Raw genomic sequence first — 17664 nt, 5'->3', positions numbered from 1 at the left:
AACAGACCCTAAGAAATTTTCTGGCCCATAAAAAGAACACTGAGACAATGACAGTGGGTATAGATTTGACAGTGTAGGACATCAAGGAAGCAATACAGCATGTGCCCACATCATTTTCACCAGGACCTAACAGAATGCCAGTCATCATGCTGAAAGAGTGTGCAACAGTGCTGGTGCCAGCCATCCACCATCTCTGGAGAGAATCTCTGAACACTAGTGTAAAAGCAGAGCTATAGAGGAGGTAGAAGAGAACCATCACAATACAGGCCAGTAGTGCTCACTGCCAGAGGAAAAGTTGTAGAACACAGGAGAAGACAACAACTGTGCAAAGAGGACCAACATGAATTTAGGAAAGGAAGGTCATGTTTATCACAACTGCTCTATCACTACAAGCATGTCCCTCAACATCTCCACAATGAGGAGAATGTAGATGTGGTCATCTTGACATTGTGAAAGCATCTGACACGGTGAACCTCAGAATATACCTACACAAGGTAGAGAACTTAGGAATAGCTAGCAAAGTTGGGAACTGGCTGCATAGTTTGCTAGCAGATAGAAACCAACACCAGCAATAAATGCAGTGGTCTCTCAAAAGTCAAAAGTAGCAACTGGTGTTCCACAAGGCTCAGTCCTTGGTTCTCTATTTTTTGTTTTTTTAATGATGATAGGGGACACAAGTAGATAATAACATGCAAAATGCCCAACTAACTTCATATGGAAATGACACAAGTGTGACACTTCCAATCCAGATCAATAATGATCACTTGAAACTATAGGGTAATCTGAATAGAATACTTGGACGTAAAAATAAATAAATAAAGAAAAAAATATGTAGCATATAACACCACTAAGTTTAAGAAATGGAAAAATAACAGAACTAAAAGAAAAACATCATGCCATCACAGATGAGCTTACAACTCAACAAAAAAGTACCAGAGACCACCTGGGAATAACTCTCAGTAATGACCTGGAAAAGGAGGCAGTGAACAGTCAATAATAAATGTAATGCTAGACCCCAGCTAGCTGGTTTGTCTTGGAGCCTCCATGTACTAGTTTAATATTTCCTTTGATGTGCCCTCATGAAAACATCACTCTCACTCACAAATAATCAAATAAAGGGACAACGCTCCCTCTTCTTTCATACCCCTTTGGAACTAAGTGTGTCAAGAGTCTTTACATATTTTTTATTATTCATTAAGTCAGTTATTACTTATTAACACTGGAACGAAAGGAGGAACGGCACTACAGTAGTTAATCACAGTAGTTGAGAAACACTGTTTACACATTTTCACTTTTTAACAAGTTTACAGTTTTCATTGACTTGTATTTTGGTTCCTCATTTCTTAACTAATTACAGTGATGACATGGATGATGAAAACATTCACATTATAACCACTGGAGGGGGCAGTAATTACCTATGTTTTTTGTTCCATGTTGAGATGCCACACACCACTTGGGACTAGTGAGTCACTGGCACTGAGAGGGAGAGGTCACGGTGTTCCCAGGCATATCACTAACAGTGCAGCTGAATTTGTCAGCTGAGTCAGGAATATTGTCCACAGTGTCTTCACGTACCTACTTCAGTACAATGAGGATGAGAGAAGGGAGGGGACAGTGGTGGCAGTGTTGGTGATAGTCTCAAGGGAGGGAGGGAGGAGGAGAGGTCTGGAGTAGAGAGGATAGGAAGTGTCTGGCAGCAGTAAGAGTTAACAACCTCATATTTGCTTAAATATCACACTCAGAGACTCACAGTTTGTTTCATCATGAAGGGGAAGCTTTCATGAGAATAGTGTGGGAAACTCATCAAAAATAAATGCAAATTTACAGGTATTAGAGCATCCTTTTATTGTGCAATGAATACTTTAAAAATGTCATCAGAATCTTGGTTGGACATGAAGTGATAACAACTGAGACTACGGATGATCAGACGGGGCGTAGCCCATCCAGATATTCTGACTGCACTTGCTGTAGTTGATGCATGTTCTTCAATTAACTTAAATTGTAATATAACTTGCCCATCACTGAACAAATAGGTACATGTTTTGATGTAAATAGTAAATTTCTGACACAAACCAACAATAAATGATCTCCCAATAGCACTCCTGAACACTTCACCATTCAAATTATTTGTGACAATTCTGGAATCCACAATCAAAGACCAAACACACAAAAACCATCAAAACAATGAATTACAGGCAGGATCTACAGAGAACAGGCTCACAGAAGACAACCTATTTCTACCAAGTTCCTGTATGCAAAAATCCTTCAAGATGATAAAACATTACTGTCTATTACCATAGATTAAAAAAAGCATTCAGTGGAATACAATGTGAAGTCAAACTCTTTCAGCTCTGTCTGTCAACATTTACCTTTCCTTCTTGTTGGAAGTTTGCCTACATTCAACCTGTTCCTAAAAAGGGTGACTGTTCTAATCCCTCAAACTATTGTCCTATTGCTTTAATTTCCTGCCTATCTAAAGTTTTTTAATCTATCCTCAACAGGAAGATTCTTAAACATCCATCACTTCACAACCTTCTATCTGATCGCCAGTACGGGTTCTGTTAAGGCCACTCTACTGGTGATCTTCTTTTAGAGATTTTGGTAAAACTTTTGCTGTTGCCTTGGACATATCAAAAGCTTTTGATAGAGTCTGGCACAAAGCTTTGATTTCCAGACTACTCTCCTACAGCTTCTATCCTTCTCTCTGTAACTTCATCTCAAGTTTCCTTTCTGACTGTTCTATTCCTGTTGTGGTAGACGGTCACTGTTCTTCTCCTAAATCTATTCACAGTGGTGTTCCTCAGGATTCTGTCCTGTCACCCACTCTCTTCTTATTATTCATTAATGATCTAAACCAAACTTCTTGTCCTATCCACTCCTACGTTCATGATACCACCCTGCACTTTTCCACATCTTTTCATAGATGTCCAACCCTTCAGCAGGTAAACATTTCATGCAGGGAAGCCACAGAACGCCTGTCTTCTGATCTTTCTAAAATTTCTGATTGGGGCAGAGCAAACTTGGTATTGTTCAATACCTCAAAAACTCAATTCCTACATCTATCAACTCGACACAACCTTCCAGACAACTATCCCCTCTTCAATGACACTCAACTGTCCCCCTCTTCTACACTGAACATCTGTCATTTACTTATAATCTGAACTGGAAACTTCACATCTCATCTCTAGCTAAAACAGCTTCTATGAAGTCAGGCGTTCTGAGACGTCTCTGCCAGTTTTTCTCACCCCCCAGCTGCTAACTCTGTACAAGGGCCTTATGTATGGAATATGCTTCACATGTCTGGGGGGTTTTCACTCATACTGCTCTTCTAAACAGGGTGAAATCAAAAGCTTTTCATCTCATCAACTCCTCTCCTCTAACTGACTGCCTTAGCCTCTCTCTCACCGCTGCAATGTTGCATCTCTAGCTGTCTTCTACTGCTATTTTCATGCTAACTGCTCTTCTGATCTTGCTAACTTTTTTTTTTTTTTTTATGTAGGAAGGATACTGGCCAAGGGCAACAAAAATCTAATAAAAAAAAAATGCCCACTGAAATGCCAGTCCCTTAAAAGGATCAAAGCAGTGGTCAAAAATTGGTAGATAAGTGTCTTGAAACCTCCCTCTTGAAGGAATTCAAGTCATAGGAAGGTGGAAATACAGAAGCAGGCAAGGAGTTCCAAAGTTTACCAGAGAAAGGGATGAATGATTGAGAATACTGGTTAACTCTTGCGTTAGAGAGGTGGACAGAATAGGGTTGAGAGAAAGAAGAAAGTCTTGTGCAGCGAGGCCGCGGGAGGAGGGGAGGCATGCAGTTAGCAAGATCAGAAGAGCAGTTGGCATGAAAATAGCGGTAGAAGACAGCTAGATATGCAACATTGCGGCGGTGAGAGAGGGGCTGAAGACAGTCAGTTAGAGGAGAGGAGTTGATGAGACGAAAAGCTTTTGATTCCACCCTGCATGCCTCCCCTCCTCCAACGGCCTTGCTGCACAAGACTTTCTTCTTTCTCTCACCCCTATTCTGTCCACCTCTCTAACACAAGAGTTAACCAGTATTCACAGTCATTCATCCCTTTCTCTGGTAAACTCTGGAACTCCCTGCCTGCTTCTGTATTTCCACCTTCCTATGACTTGAATTCCTTCAAGAGGGAGGTTTCAAGACACTTATTCATCAATTTTTGACTACTGCTTTGACCCTTTTATGGGACTGGCATTTCAGTGGGCATTTTTTTATTGGATTTTTGTTGCCCTTGGACAGTGTCCTTCCTACATAAAAAAACAGGTAGTATGTTTGAAAAAAATTTAAAATACACCACCACATCATTGATAAAATAAGTGAAATCTTTGAGGACCAAGTTGTCTTCCACCCAAACAATAACACGACGACACATCAAGCAGCATCAGACAGCACTGCACCAGTTCACCACTGCTCTTCCTGCTGCTGACCCAGCTCACCACGCCACACCCTCACCAGGCAAACACTGGCTTCAGAGACCAGATGTGTTTCATGCCAGCTCTGTGCTTTGCACAGCTCACTTCAGGCACATAGCAAAGCTTTGGCTCAAAAACATGATCACCACCCTAACAGATGCATCCAAGACTTGTGGTCTGAAGTATGCCTCTCATGAATAGGGAGTCCACGTACTGCTCTGCTGGACAGGGTGGAATCAAAAGCATTTCATCTTATCAACTCTTCTCTATCTTCAGCCTCTCTCTCTTTCCCACAATGTTGCATCTTTTGTTATCTTCTACTGCTATTTTTATGCTAACTGCTCTTCTGGTCTTGCTAACTGCATGCCTCCCCTCCTCCTGCACTGCATCACTGCACAAGACTTTCTACTTTCTCTCACCCCTATTCTGTCCACCTCCTTAATGCAAGAGTTAACCAGCATTCACATTTTTCAAACCTTTCACTGGAATTTCCTGCCTGCTTCTGTATTTCCACCTTCCTATGACTTCATTTCTTTCAAGAGGAAGGCTTCAAGACACCAATCCAATTTCAATTATCCTTTTTCTCTCCTTTTTACTTTAAAGACTGGCACCTCAGTGGGCTTTTTTCTTTTTCTTTTTTTTTACAAATGTTGCCTTTGCATTAAAAATAAAAAGGCACCTTTTGAGTGAGACAAAAAAGTAAACATGCAGAACCATTTTTTTTCTTTATTAAGGAGGGACACTGGCCAATGGCAAAAAAGAGAGAGAAAAAAAAAAAAGCCCACTGAGATGCCTTACAGTCAAAAGTGTTATTCAAAATTACAGGATAAGTGTCTTGAAACCTCCCTCTTGAAAGAGTTCAAGTCATAGGAAGGTGGAAATACAGAAGCAAGCATGGAGTTCCAAAGTTTACCAGAGAAAGTGATGAATGATTAAGAATAGTGGTTAACTCTTGCATTAGAGAGGTGGACAGGATAGGGGTGACATAAAATCTTTCTCCTAACTTCAATAAACTTTGGGGGACCTGTCAGCGGGGGCAGGGTTTTGGGCAGGAACTGAAATTACTGAAGCAAGGGCCCATGAAAAATGTAGGGAAGTTCCTCTAGGGATATTTCCCTAGGAGAGAGATTTTTGACTGACTACTCATATAAGGTGAAATTCCTCCACCTCTCTGCACATCAAAGCAATCTAACCAAACCAAATCTAGCCAACCTAACTTAACCAAGCCAAACCTAACTTAACCTAACTAATCTAACCTTATCAAACAAAACCTAGCTGACCTAACCTAACCAAACCAAACCTAGCCTAATCTATTCAAACCAAACCTAACCTAAGCAAGCTAAACCTAACTTAACCTAACTAACCTATCTTACCAAATCAAACCTAACCTATCCTAACCTAAACAAGCCAAACCTAACCTAAGCAGACCAACCAAACCTTACTAACCTAACTTAAACAAACAAAACCTTACTAACCTAATTAACCTAACTTAACCGACTAAACCAATATAACCAAACCTAGTCTAACTCAACCTAACTAACAACCTAACTCAACTTTATCTCAAGTTTCCTTTCTGACCATTCTATTGTTGTGGTGGTAGATGGTCACTGTTCTTCTCCTAAATCTATTAACAGTGGTGTTCCTCAGGATTCTGTCCTGTCACCCACTCTCTTCCTATTGCTCATCAATGATCTTTTAAACCAAACTTCTTGTCCTATCCTATGCTGATGATACCATCCTGCACTTTTCCTTTTTCATAGATGTCCAACCCTTCAGAAAGTAAACAGTTCACACAGGGAAGCCACAGAACACCTGACTTCTGACCTCTCTAAAATTTCTGACTGGGGCAGAGCAAACTTAATATTGTTCAATGCTGCAAAAACTCAATTCCTCTATCTATTAACTAGACACAACCTTTCAGACAACTATCCCTTCTTCTTCAGTGACACTCATCTGTCCCCCTTTTCTACACTGAACATTCTCGGTCTGTCCTTTACTTACGATCTAAACTGGAAACTTCCCATTTCGTCTCTAGCTAAAACAGTCTATGTGAAGTTAGGCATTCTGAGACGTCTCCACCAGTTTTTCATACCCCCCAGGTGCTAACTCTGTACAGGGGCCTTATTTGTCCATGTATGGAGTATGCTTCACATATATAAGGGTGGGGGGGGCTTCACTCATACCGCTCTTTTAGACAAGGTGGAATCAAAAGCTTTTCGTCTCATCAACTCCTCTCCTCTAACTGACTGTCTTCAGACTCTTTCTCATCACTGCAGTGTTGCATCTTTTGCTATCTTCTACTGCTATTTTCATGCCAATTGCTCTTCTTTTAAAAACACATCAAAATATACAGAAAATGTGGAGTCATCTGAAATTGTTAGACGGGTGTACTTACTTGGGTGCACTTGTTTTCTCTACAAGTACCAGGCCAGATAATTATTTATCAACTAATGTAAGCCGGCTGAGTAATGATCTCTACATAAGCACGGCTGGTGTCATCTCAAGTCACCAAGGAGCAGCATTCAAAGCTTTCCCTGAACTAGTCTCAGGCTACAATAAATAGTACCCACCATCTTCCTCCCTTATCTTGGACCAAATATGCAGTCCTTTTAAAGCCTGCATTGCACTTCACAGCACACAGTGATACAATAAGCATCACACTACCCTGCCTTGCTGCTTCCTCCCTCTAGACTCCAGCGCAGCATAGCACTGAACTGTGGCTGCCACTGGGGAAGTGACCCAGTCAGTTCAGTGAGGTCAAAGACGCCATCTCATAATTTCAGATGGCACTAGATTCATTCTCAAAAAAAAAAAAAAAGGGCATAAAATAATTTCCTCTTGTTTGACATTTCAAACTTTTAATAATAAGTGGGACTGACTGCTTTAACACCAAAACACTCACCACTATTCCAGACTATCACTATGTAACAAAATTTCACTTTTGTCTTGCCCTTGGCCCCAAACCATATTTTCCAGTTATTTCCATCAAAAACAAAAATAGAAAAAAAAGTTATTTTGATCGCAAAACTTTGCTTTTGTGGTTAGAACAATGAATTTACATTTTTGCCTTATTTCATTATAGTGTGGGTTATCACTGGTTTTCATGTCTGGTAAAGACCTTTGCAAAATCCCAATTGCTTATCTGATTGCTTTTGAAATGTTGCAAATAAGTTAAAACAATAAAAGAAAGAATATAAAGTGTCCTAAAGATTTTTAATTTTAATAAGATAATTCTTGAACTGACCAGATTTGGCAAGAAATTTTGTTCGTTGTGCCAAAACTACTGAACAATAAACATTTTATGATGAGCATTTTATCATGAGGAAAATTTTATTTGCGAGACATACAAAGGACACTGCAAAGTTGTTGTTCTGCATTGCCCCGTCAGGGAGGATGTCATGGCGCCATGCTAGTGTGACTCCAGTTGTGACCACTCAAACTTTGGAAGATTATGATCTGCGTTTGTTGATATGCCCTTGAAGATGGCAGCTTTTGTCTTCACAATGCTGAAATTTGGCAGTATTTCCTCTCTTGGTGAGTGTTGATGTATCTTATTTCTTAGTATATGATGATTTCAGATGCTTTCCATGAGGAATAGCTTGTACAGTACAGACTGGTTAGGTTAGGTTAGGCAATGCTAGGTTAGGTTTAGTGTCCTTAAAAGGGTCCAGGCGGGGACCAAAGCCCCGAAGTTAGGTTAGGTAATGCTAGGTTAGGTTAGTGTCCTTAAGGGGTTCCAGGGGGGGGATGAACCCCCTGATTAGGTTAGGTAATGCTAGGTTAGGTTAGTGTCCTTAAGGGAGTCCAAAGGAGCGAACCTCCCATCGGTTACGTTAGGTAATGCTAGTTAAGTTTGTGTTCTTTAGGGGGTCCGGGAGTGGGGATGAAGCCGCCCCATCAGTTGGGTTAGAAATTTCCCCACTTTACATGGCGTCTCATCCTCAGACTTTTTCATGAATGTCCAAATATGCCCTAATTTGGGCACCAGTGTCAACTTGGGGTCCCCAGCTGGCTAGGCAGCATCCAGCAGGTCTGAGTTGCCAGTCGTGTATTTTCCTTGCAATGTTACCAGGTCAGGCAAGGATACCTCTCTCTCTCTCTCTTTCTCTCTCTCTCTCTCTGTCTCTCTGTCTCTCTCTCTCTCTCTCTCTCTCTCTCTCTCTCTCTCTCTCTCTCTCTCTCTCCAGATAAGATGTATGATCACTATTAAGTTGCTAAATATACAGTCAGTCTCTCTCTCTCTCTCTCTCTCTCTCTCTCTCTCTCTCTCTCTCTCTCTCTCTCTCTCTCTCTCCAGACATATATGATCACTTTCAAGTTGCTAGACGTGCTTAGTCTCTCTCTCTCTCTCTCTCTCTCTCTCTCTCTCTCTCTTATCACAAACTACACATCAACACAATGGTTTTGTGTGAGAGAGAGAGAGAGAGAGAGAGAGAGAGAGAGAGAGAGAGAGAGAGAGAGAGAGAGAGAGAGAGAGAGAGAGAGAGAATGCACATTTAGCAATGTAATTATATATATATATATATATATATATATATATATATATATATATATATATATATATATATATATATATATATATATATATATATATATATTTTTTTTTTTATGTGCGATGGACACTGGCCAAGGGCAACAAGGCTCCAATAATAAAGAGCCCACTAAGATGCCGGTCCCGGAATATGGTCAGAAGCACCAATAAAAAAATGAAGGATAAGTGTCTTGACAACTCCCTCTTGAAGGAGTTCAAGTCATAGGAATGTGGAAATACAGAAGCAGGCAAGGAGTTCCAGAGTTTACTAGAGAAGGGGATGAATGATTGAGAATATTGGTTAACTCTTGCATTAGAGGTGGACAGAATAGGGGTGAGAGAATGAAGAAAGTCTTGTGCAGCGAGGCCGCGGGAAGAGGGGAAGCATAGTTATCATGAAAATAGCGGTAGAAGATAGCTAGAGATGCAACACTGTGGCAATAAGAAAGAGACTGAAGAGTCACTTTGAGGAGAGGAGTTAAGATGAAAAGCTTTTGATTCCACCCAGTTTTTTTTTTTTTTTTTTTTGCAAGATCAAGATCAGCAAAGACGTAAACATTACAGGGCTCCACATATTTCTACCAAAATACGTCTCATCATGAACTAAATCACCAAACCCAAGTCACACACTGGCATCGAAGGTATGGTCCTTCACAACTAAGAGCTACAGAGCCCCCCAATGACCCTGAATGACGTAAACAAGGTGCCTCCTACTGCTGCCTGCCACCCACGTGGATGAGTCTGTGATCTTCCGAGCTGGTGCTGACCATAACAAGCCTCTCGACCTCATTCTACTGCATCCCATTCTATCAAATCCACACCCCTGCCAAGATAGAACAGTCAAGTGATCTACACACCTACTCCACCACCATGGTCGGTACCAGGACAACCCAATATGAGGCTCCCTCATCACTCACTCCCCAGACTACTACCACTCCAACCGCATACCCAGTCTCTACATCGGCAGCAGCTGTCCCCCAACCTCACCCCTCGCCTGTGGAAAAGATCTTCAGCAGCATTCAGGACAAGATTACCTCCCCAGAACTGAAGGCTGTTGTTGATGCTATAATCACAGCTGTTCAACTTCTAACAGAAAACAAGGACCAGGAAATAAAACAGCTCCAATCAACTGTAAGTACCCTAGAAAAGAGAGTTGTACAACTAGAGGATCAGTTGGACGATGTAAGTCAATATGAGAGGCGAGACACAGTTATCATCAGCGGTCCAGATCTATCCCAGGAGACAGGTGGTGAAAACCCTACCAATGTAGTGGTGGACACCATCAAGCGCACTCTCAACATTAACATCACACCCTCTGAAATCAATGTTGCTCACAGACTTGGAACAAAGAACAAACAAACTGTCAAGACTCCTATAATTGTCAAGCTTCACAGTCGCCAAAAAAAAGATGAATTGTTAAGTGCATGTGTCACAGTCAAACCAAACATTTTTATCAATGAATCTCTCACCCCAAAGCGACGTTCTATTTTTAAGACAATATGGAACATAAGAAAACAACACAGAGATTTGTTTCAACAATGCTACACTCGTGATGGGAAAATCTGTGTAAAACTCAGGTGTTCTAATCAAAAGCACACAATAACCTCAGAATGGGACCTTAACAATTTCCTAGACAAATTCCCTGCTCTTAGGAACAATGCTCAACCATCCAGTTAAAGTTGTTACTACTGCAGTTTCATTCCTTATCTGTATGCCTTAAGAATAAGAACATGCTATTTATCCCGACAAATGTCAATGCTGGACCTCACTACTTGACCAAAGAAGTGAATAACCTATGACATATATATTCTACACCAGGGTCTTCAGTATTAAAAGAGAATCAACTTATACTAATGTAGACCTCAAGGGAGTATATTATGGTCCAGCACTAGACACTTCTTTATTCCTACTACTTAGCAATATTCTTCATGTGCAATATGAATCCATTACTTTTCCCCATACTTTATTACTACAAAATCATGTACTACTACTTCTTAAAACCTGTACCTGACTCTACCACTAGTTTTCTATCACTGTCTACATTGTATGAATTTATGAGATAACTAAATAATTTATCACATTTTGTCAACCATGAACATTTACCATTCAATTTCATGCTAACATTGCTAATGCATATACTACCCATATATTACTTAGTCACCAACACACCTCTATCCATTGATGTAGCCGTACTGTGATACATTATTACAACTACTATGCATACCTTAAAATGCCAGAAATCCTCTTTTATTTTTATAACCAATCCCATCACCATTTTTTACTCCCTCACATCCTTTTCATCTATTCATGGAAAATCTTTATGCATCCCTTTATGACGATATTATCACTGACAACTCTGAAAACCCAAATGACACTAGTTTGGACATAATTAGAACCGTAAATGGACATACAGACCTAACAAGCATATCAAATTATTACAGTATTGAAGAATATAACCAACAGACACAGACTACATCAAATATACCTAAGTCTTCCCTTAGCATCCTTCACCTTAACATTAGATCCCTCCAAAAAAACTATGATAACTTAACATCTTTTTTAAACTGTTTGAGCATCCAACCTCATGTCATTGCACTTACAGAAACCTGGCTTAAAGACACTAACCAACATCACTACCATCTTGATGGTTACTCTACATATCACTCTTTGAGAATGAACAAGGAACACGGAGGAGTAAGTTTACTGATTAACTCTGATATCCATTCTGAACCCATTCATCAACATACATTTGTAAATGAAACCATGGAAATTTGTTCTGTGCAATTAAACCTTCGAACTAACTTAATAATCTCCGTCATCTATAGACCACATAGTAAACATGTTGCAGTGGAAGAGTTCTCACTTGCACTAAATGACATCTTAACTCAGAACACATTCACAAAAAATAACACCATTCTTCTTGGTGATCTCAATATCAATCTTCTAGAACACACTCCCCATCAATCAACCAATAATTTCCTTAATACCATGCAAGCTCTTAACTATTTCCCACATATATCTCGTCCCACCAGATTTCCTGATAATCCTACGCTAGGCCAACCCTCACTTCTTGATCATATATGGACGAATTACACACCATTATCAATCTCGGGCATTATTCACCATCTAATATCCAACCACCTCCCAATCTTTCTGAACATATCCTTAATGTCCAACTTGTCTACTAAACATAAAATAACTTTTAGAATTTCTAATGCACACAATCATAACTTGTTCACATCTGATCTAGCTTCAATAAGCTGGAATGACATTCTCACTTCTAATAATATAGATGAAAACTTTGAAACCTTTAATAGAACGCTTCATAATTTGTATGATATACATTTTCCAAAAGTTACTAAATTTGTGTCATCCAAAAGACTCAGTAATCCTTGGTTAACGCCAAATATACTAGCCTCCATTAAACATAAAAGTAATCTATTCAAAATGTACAAACTAGGGACCATTGACCATAATACATATACACAATACCGTAATCGAGTGACTCGGATAATAAGGACAGCCAAAACAAATTACTACATGAACATTTTTAACAGTTTTAGGCATAACACAAAGAAAATTTGGCAGACTATTAATGAGCTATCTGGCAAGCATTTACCAAAAACTAACATATCGAATATACGTCTCAACAACACAACACATAATAATCCACAACAAATAGCCGAGGTCCTTAATGAACACTTCAGTGAAGTGGCAGCTAAACTTAATAATAATCTCCCACCAGCAAATAGAAGTGCATCTGACCTTCTGCGAGGTAACTACCCAAATTCTATGTCTATCCCACCAGTTTCTCCACAGGACATTATAAATATTATAAAGAAACTAAAAAATAAGATGTCAAATGTTGTAGAAATTCCTATTTCTTTATTAAAACGAAATTGTACACTGATTGCCTACCCCATTTCATTACTTTTCAACCAATTACTCAACTCCGGTATATTTCCCGCTACCCTAAAAAATGCCAACATTACTCCTATCCATAAATCTGGTCCCACAAATGACCCAAATAATTACTGCCCTATCTCTACGCTATCTGCATTCTCTAAAATATTTGAAAGCCTAATGAAAAATGGATTATTGTCATACCTGCAAAAATACAAAATACTAAGCGACTCTCAGTACGGGTTCAGACCAGGCTTAAATACTTACTATGCCCTCAATAAATTCTCCTCTCACATTTACTCATCTCTTGATAATAAATTATCTGTATTATCTATCTTTGTAGACTTCTCCAAAGCTTTTGATACAGTTAACCACAACATTCTTCTCAAAAAACTTCACCATTATGGCATTCGAGGCCTTATCCACTCCTGGTTTAAAACTTACCTAACTGATAGATCCCAATGTACACTTCTTGAAGGCTACAAATCATCTGTCAGAAAAATCACTACAGGCGTCCCACAAGGAAGTGTCCTGGGACCCATGCTGTTCCTTATATATATCAACGATGTTGTTCAAACATTTGACCATGCAGATACCATTCTTTTTGCTGATGACATGACCCTCTATTTCACTGGCCATACTAATGATACCTTATTCCACTCTGCTAATGCAGACCTTAACAAATTAAATGAATGGTGTTTGAGTAACCGACTTACCATAAACAGCGATAAAACCTACTTCATGCTATTCTCCAACAAGAATGATAATAACTTGCCAGAATTAATAATAAGAAACAGTCAAATAGCTAGAACTAGTAAACTTAAATTCTTAGGAGTAACCTATGATGAAAACCTTACATTTAAATTTCACACAACTAACATTTCCCAGAAACTGTGACGTTGTACTGCCATGCTCTATAAAATAAGAGATTTTATGCCTACCGAGATCCTTAGAACAATGTACTATGCCCACATATACCCACACCTACAATATTGTAATCCAATATGGGCTAACACTCAAGTTACACACCTAAATTGCATAAACCTCACTCATAAAAAAATAATACGGATAATCACAAAAAGTTCATATCTTGAACACACAGCTCCACTCTTTAAAGGCATGAAAATTCTAAAACTCGAAGACATAACAAAACTTTCCATTGCAACATCTATGTACAAAAAACAAATTAATGTCTCTCTTCCACCACATGAATACACAACACGACAAAGACAACGCCTTTGTCTACCTACCCATCGCCTTAGTATCTTCTGCCACTCGACTTCCTACCTAGGCCCCTCAATATGGAATTCACTACCCTTGCAATACAAAAATGTTCACTCTATTCACAAATTCAAAAGCAAACTAAAGAGTCATTTTCTGGATGCATACTAATCAGTCACTTCCTACACTCATACCTTATATTACTTCCCCCCTGATCTTACAAAACTAACCCTACAAAACTTTATCATCTTTCCTGTACTTTATTTTTAAACACATCTATATGATTTCAGTCTCATATATGTATCAATTTATATCACCTAACCCTATGTGTCATCCCATCCATCTTCATACTCAACTTTATAACAATATAGATATATATTATTCTGTATAAACCTTATCATATTATGTTTTTATTTATCTTCATGATAGATTTTTCGATTTTAAGTTGTCTATTGTGTTTACTTTAAGTAATGTACTTTTAAATTTTTCATTTGCCTGAAAAGCATCAAGCTTATACATAGGCTGGCCAATAATGTATACCTATCCAATAATGAAATGTATAAACCTAGGCTATAATAAAGTGTTTAAAGTGTTTAAAGTGTTTGATAAGGCCCTTTTACAGAGTTAGCAGTTATGGGGTGAGAAAAACTGGCAAAGGCATCTCAGAACACCTAACTTCATAGAGGCTGTTTTAGCTAGATATGAAATGTCAAGTTTCCAGTTTAGATTATAAGAAAAAGACAGACTGAGGATGTTCAGTGTAGAAGAGGGGGACAGTTGAGTGTCTGAAGAGGGGGGCAGCTGAGTGTCAGTGAAGAGGGGGTAGTTGTCTACTAAGAGAGAGAGAGAGAGAGAGAGAGAGAGAGAGAGAGAGAGAGAGAGAGAGAGAGATAGTAGTATCCTTACTTGACCTGGTAACACTGCAAGGAAAATACACAACTGACAACTCGGCCCTACCAGACGCGGCCCAACCTGCCGTTGACCCCACGACGCCGCTATTGCCTTAATTTGGTTTCCCCCTCACCCCCATAAAACTGCTCTCCGCGTGCCCACCTCCCCACAGGTCCCCCAAGCTTGATGGAGAGGGGAGGTGATTTGTGACAAGCAGTTAGTGTAAAGGCACTCCATCCTATTCTTCTGCTCCTACTACTAGCCTGCCTCTTCTACTCTAACTTTTTTCTTCCTACATGAATACAGTACATTATTAACAAATTATATGATCTCATTCTCGATGACTTCTTTGTCTGTTGTAGGGCTGCTGAACACTCTTGTTGCCTTCATGTTCATCGTCAACCCTGGTGTATTTCTGCATAACTGTTTTTGTCACAGACTTGGTGCGACCAGTACTTTTGAGACCACTTTCTCCAGGGATGTTCTTCATTAAGCCTCAGTTAGTGGCAAGACTCACCTACAGACCAATTGGGTTTTCCTGTCTCAGGGTGACAGCAGCAGGGCCGACTGTGTCCATGTTGTTGTTGTTGGCAGATCTTGTTTTAGGCACTAATTTTCTTTAAAAGAGATACAGCGTAATTGTTATATAAAAAGCTATGTAATATATATTTTTACCTTTTTAATCCCTTTCTATTAATTAATGTATATTTCATATGCATGTCTGCTATTTCTAGCAGGTAGCGAAGTCAGCCGTAACCAATTCACTCATAGCTATGATGACACAGGTTACGAAAAACCCATAGTCCTTATGACAGAAAGTTATGAATTTTTTATAGCTGTGAGTAAAATTCTGGGTACTTCTTATGACTTTATAAGTACCGTGGTGTCACAGATTTTCCCTTCCAATTGTTTCTTCCCATGTCCACTATATTTACAGGCTGTTCCTTTCACGGCTGTCTTTCACTATGCCATCCGTGCTGCATGGCGGCCGAGAACTGCCGGGTACAGGGCACGCGATCGGATCCTGATTAACAACAACAATAACATTAATAATATAATAATAATAATAATAATAATAATAATAATAATAATAATAATAAATTATCATTATTATAACAACGACAACAACAATAACAACAACAACAACAAATAAATAAATAAAATAAACAAATACATAAAGGTCTAAAACCATGTTCTATACTTGTATGTACAGATATTCATTGATTATTTAATAACAAGAATAACAATAACAACAGCAGCAGCAGTAGTAGTAGTAGTAGTAGTAGTAGTAGTAGTAGTAGTAGTAGTAGTAGTAGTAGTAGTAGTAGTAGTAGTAGTGTTAAAAAGTTTGCTACTCTTTATGTTCAAATCATTATTCAAAAATACTTAAAAGCGTGACAAGTGTAATAAAAGAACTATTATACTTAGCCAAAATTAAAATACAGTTCGTTTTCGTGTAAAAAAAAAAAAAAAAAAAAGTGCTGATTTTAATTTGCATTACACAAACCAAAGTTCTTTTCTGCCAGTCACAACAAGTACAGGCTCTCACATCACCCTTAGAATGACCTTTCCTAATCTATATAATGAAAAAGACCCTCTTCTTATACAAATATACTTTAGCAAGCCTATGTTAAGTTAAAGCTTTTCAGGTAGGATTAAAATTATTATAATGGTACAAAAAAGTACACAACACTAATAATAACAATGATAATAATAATAATAATAATAATAATAATAATAATAATAATAATAATAATAATAGTGATGATAATATTTTTTTATAGAAATAATAATAACAATAACAACTAACGATATTAATAACTTTAGTAACAGCAGCATTAGTAATAGCAGCAACAGCAGTAACAGTAGAGGTAATAAGAATAATAATAATAGCAATAATGGAAGTAATGATCATTACAATAATAATATCAATAATAGCAATAATGATGTATTATTAGTTAAACATACTAATAATTACGTATGTATTTTGTTTGATATTATAGAAAATATAAATGTTACAGACAGCACGCATGTCGATGGTCACTGATGACTTGCAAAACATGTGGTGTTGTGATAGCGGGCACTGCCGTGTTATTCTCGGGTCAGTTGTTGGTTATCAGGCGTCCTGCAAGTTTCTTGACGTCCTGGGAGTGTCACGGGTTTGGGACTGAAAATGTGAATTTATCAAGGTAAGTTGTTATTTATCTATGCAAATTTGTTTCTTAATTTCATACCAGTGTGAGAATTGTAAACAGCTGGCTTATCCACAGTCATCATTATGGTGTTTGGTGTTTTTACACTGTCTTGCACCTTGTTCAGTTTGTATGCGAGGTATTACGTTTCAGTGACGTGCAGCAATTATGAACCCGATGTAAGGGGCCATGCAGTATTCGTTCTTGGGATTTCTGCGGGGCACCAGAGGAGAGGCACCGTTGTGAGGGACTTGTTATTGTGCTGTTATTGGCGACTATGTGATGCAATGATATGCTCATGTGTGTGCTACACGACCAGAGAAGGTAGTCATAATTATAATTGGTGTTTTTGATTGCCATAATCTTATGAGTGAAATGCAAAGTGATGCAGGGGTTGTTAGGACAAGAACAGATGTTTGTTTCTACCTTTGGTTGACTTTTTTTTTTTTAATATCATACATGTATATTTACTGTAATGTTACCTACAGGTCGAAATTA

General features: G+C 38.6%; 1 protein-coding gene and 1 long non-coding RNA gene across 18 annotated transcripts in view; one reads left to right on the top strand and one right to left on the bottom strand.

Moving 5' to 3' along the window:
* LOC135109025 (uncharacterized) overlaps positions 1–17664 on the bottom strand; it is a 63765-nt gene that overhangs the window by 32643 nt on the left and 13458 nt on the right. For 7 of the 15 annotated variants that reach the window (XR_010272534.1, XR_010272535.1, XR_010272539.1 and 4 more), the window contains 4 exons: positions 17285–17379; positions 16998–17141; positions 15854–15998; positions 15492–15591 (listed from right to left, as the gene is read on the bottom strand). This is a non-coding gene — a long non-coding RNA (uncharacterized LOC135109025). The remainder of the gene's footprint in view (positions 1–15491; positions 15592–15853; positions 15999–16997; positions 17142–17284; positions 17380–17664) is intronic. The other 8 variants (XR_010272545.1, XR_010272544.1, XR_010272541.1 and 5 more) reach the window with 3 other exon arrangements.
* The window catches only part of LOC135109024 (uncharacterized), a 6563-nt gene continuing 5914 nt past the window's right edge, over positions 17016–17664 (top strand). Inside the window, exons 1-2 of one of the 3 annotated variants that reach the window (XM_064020001.1) lie at positions 17016–17163; positions 17320–17490. The gene's annotated coding sequence lies outside the window, so the exon portion shown is untranslated. The remainder of the gene's footprint in view (positions 17164–17319; positions 17491–17664) is intronic. The other 2 variants (XM_064020003.1, XM_064020004.1) reach the window with 2 other exon arrangements.

The sequence above is a fragment of the Scylla paramamosain genome, chromosome 18 (assembly GCF_035594125.1).
Source record: "Scylla paramamosain isolate STU-SP2022 chromosome 18, ASM3559412v1, whole genome shotgun sequence".
Taxonomy (NCBI): Eukaryota; Metazoa; Arthropoda; class Malacostraca; order Decapoda; family Portunidae; genus Scylla; species Scylla paramamosain.
The sequence above is the reverse complement of the archived record's forward strand: the minus strand, read 5'-3'. Positions and strand labels throughout refer to the sequence as shown.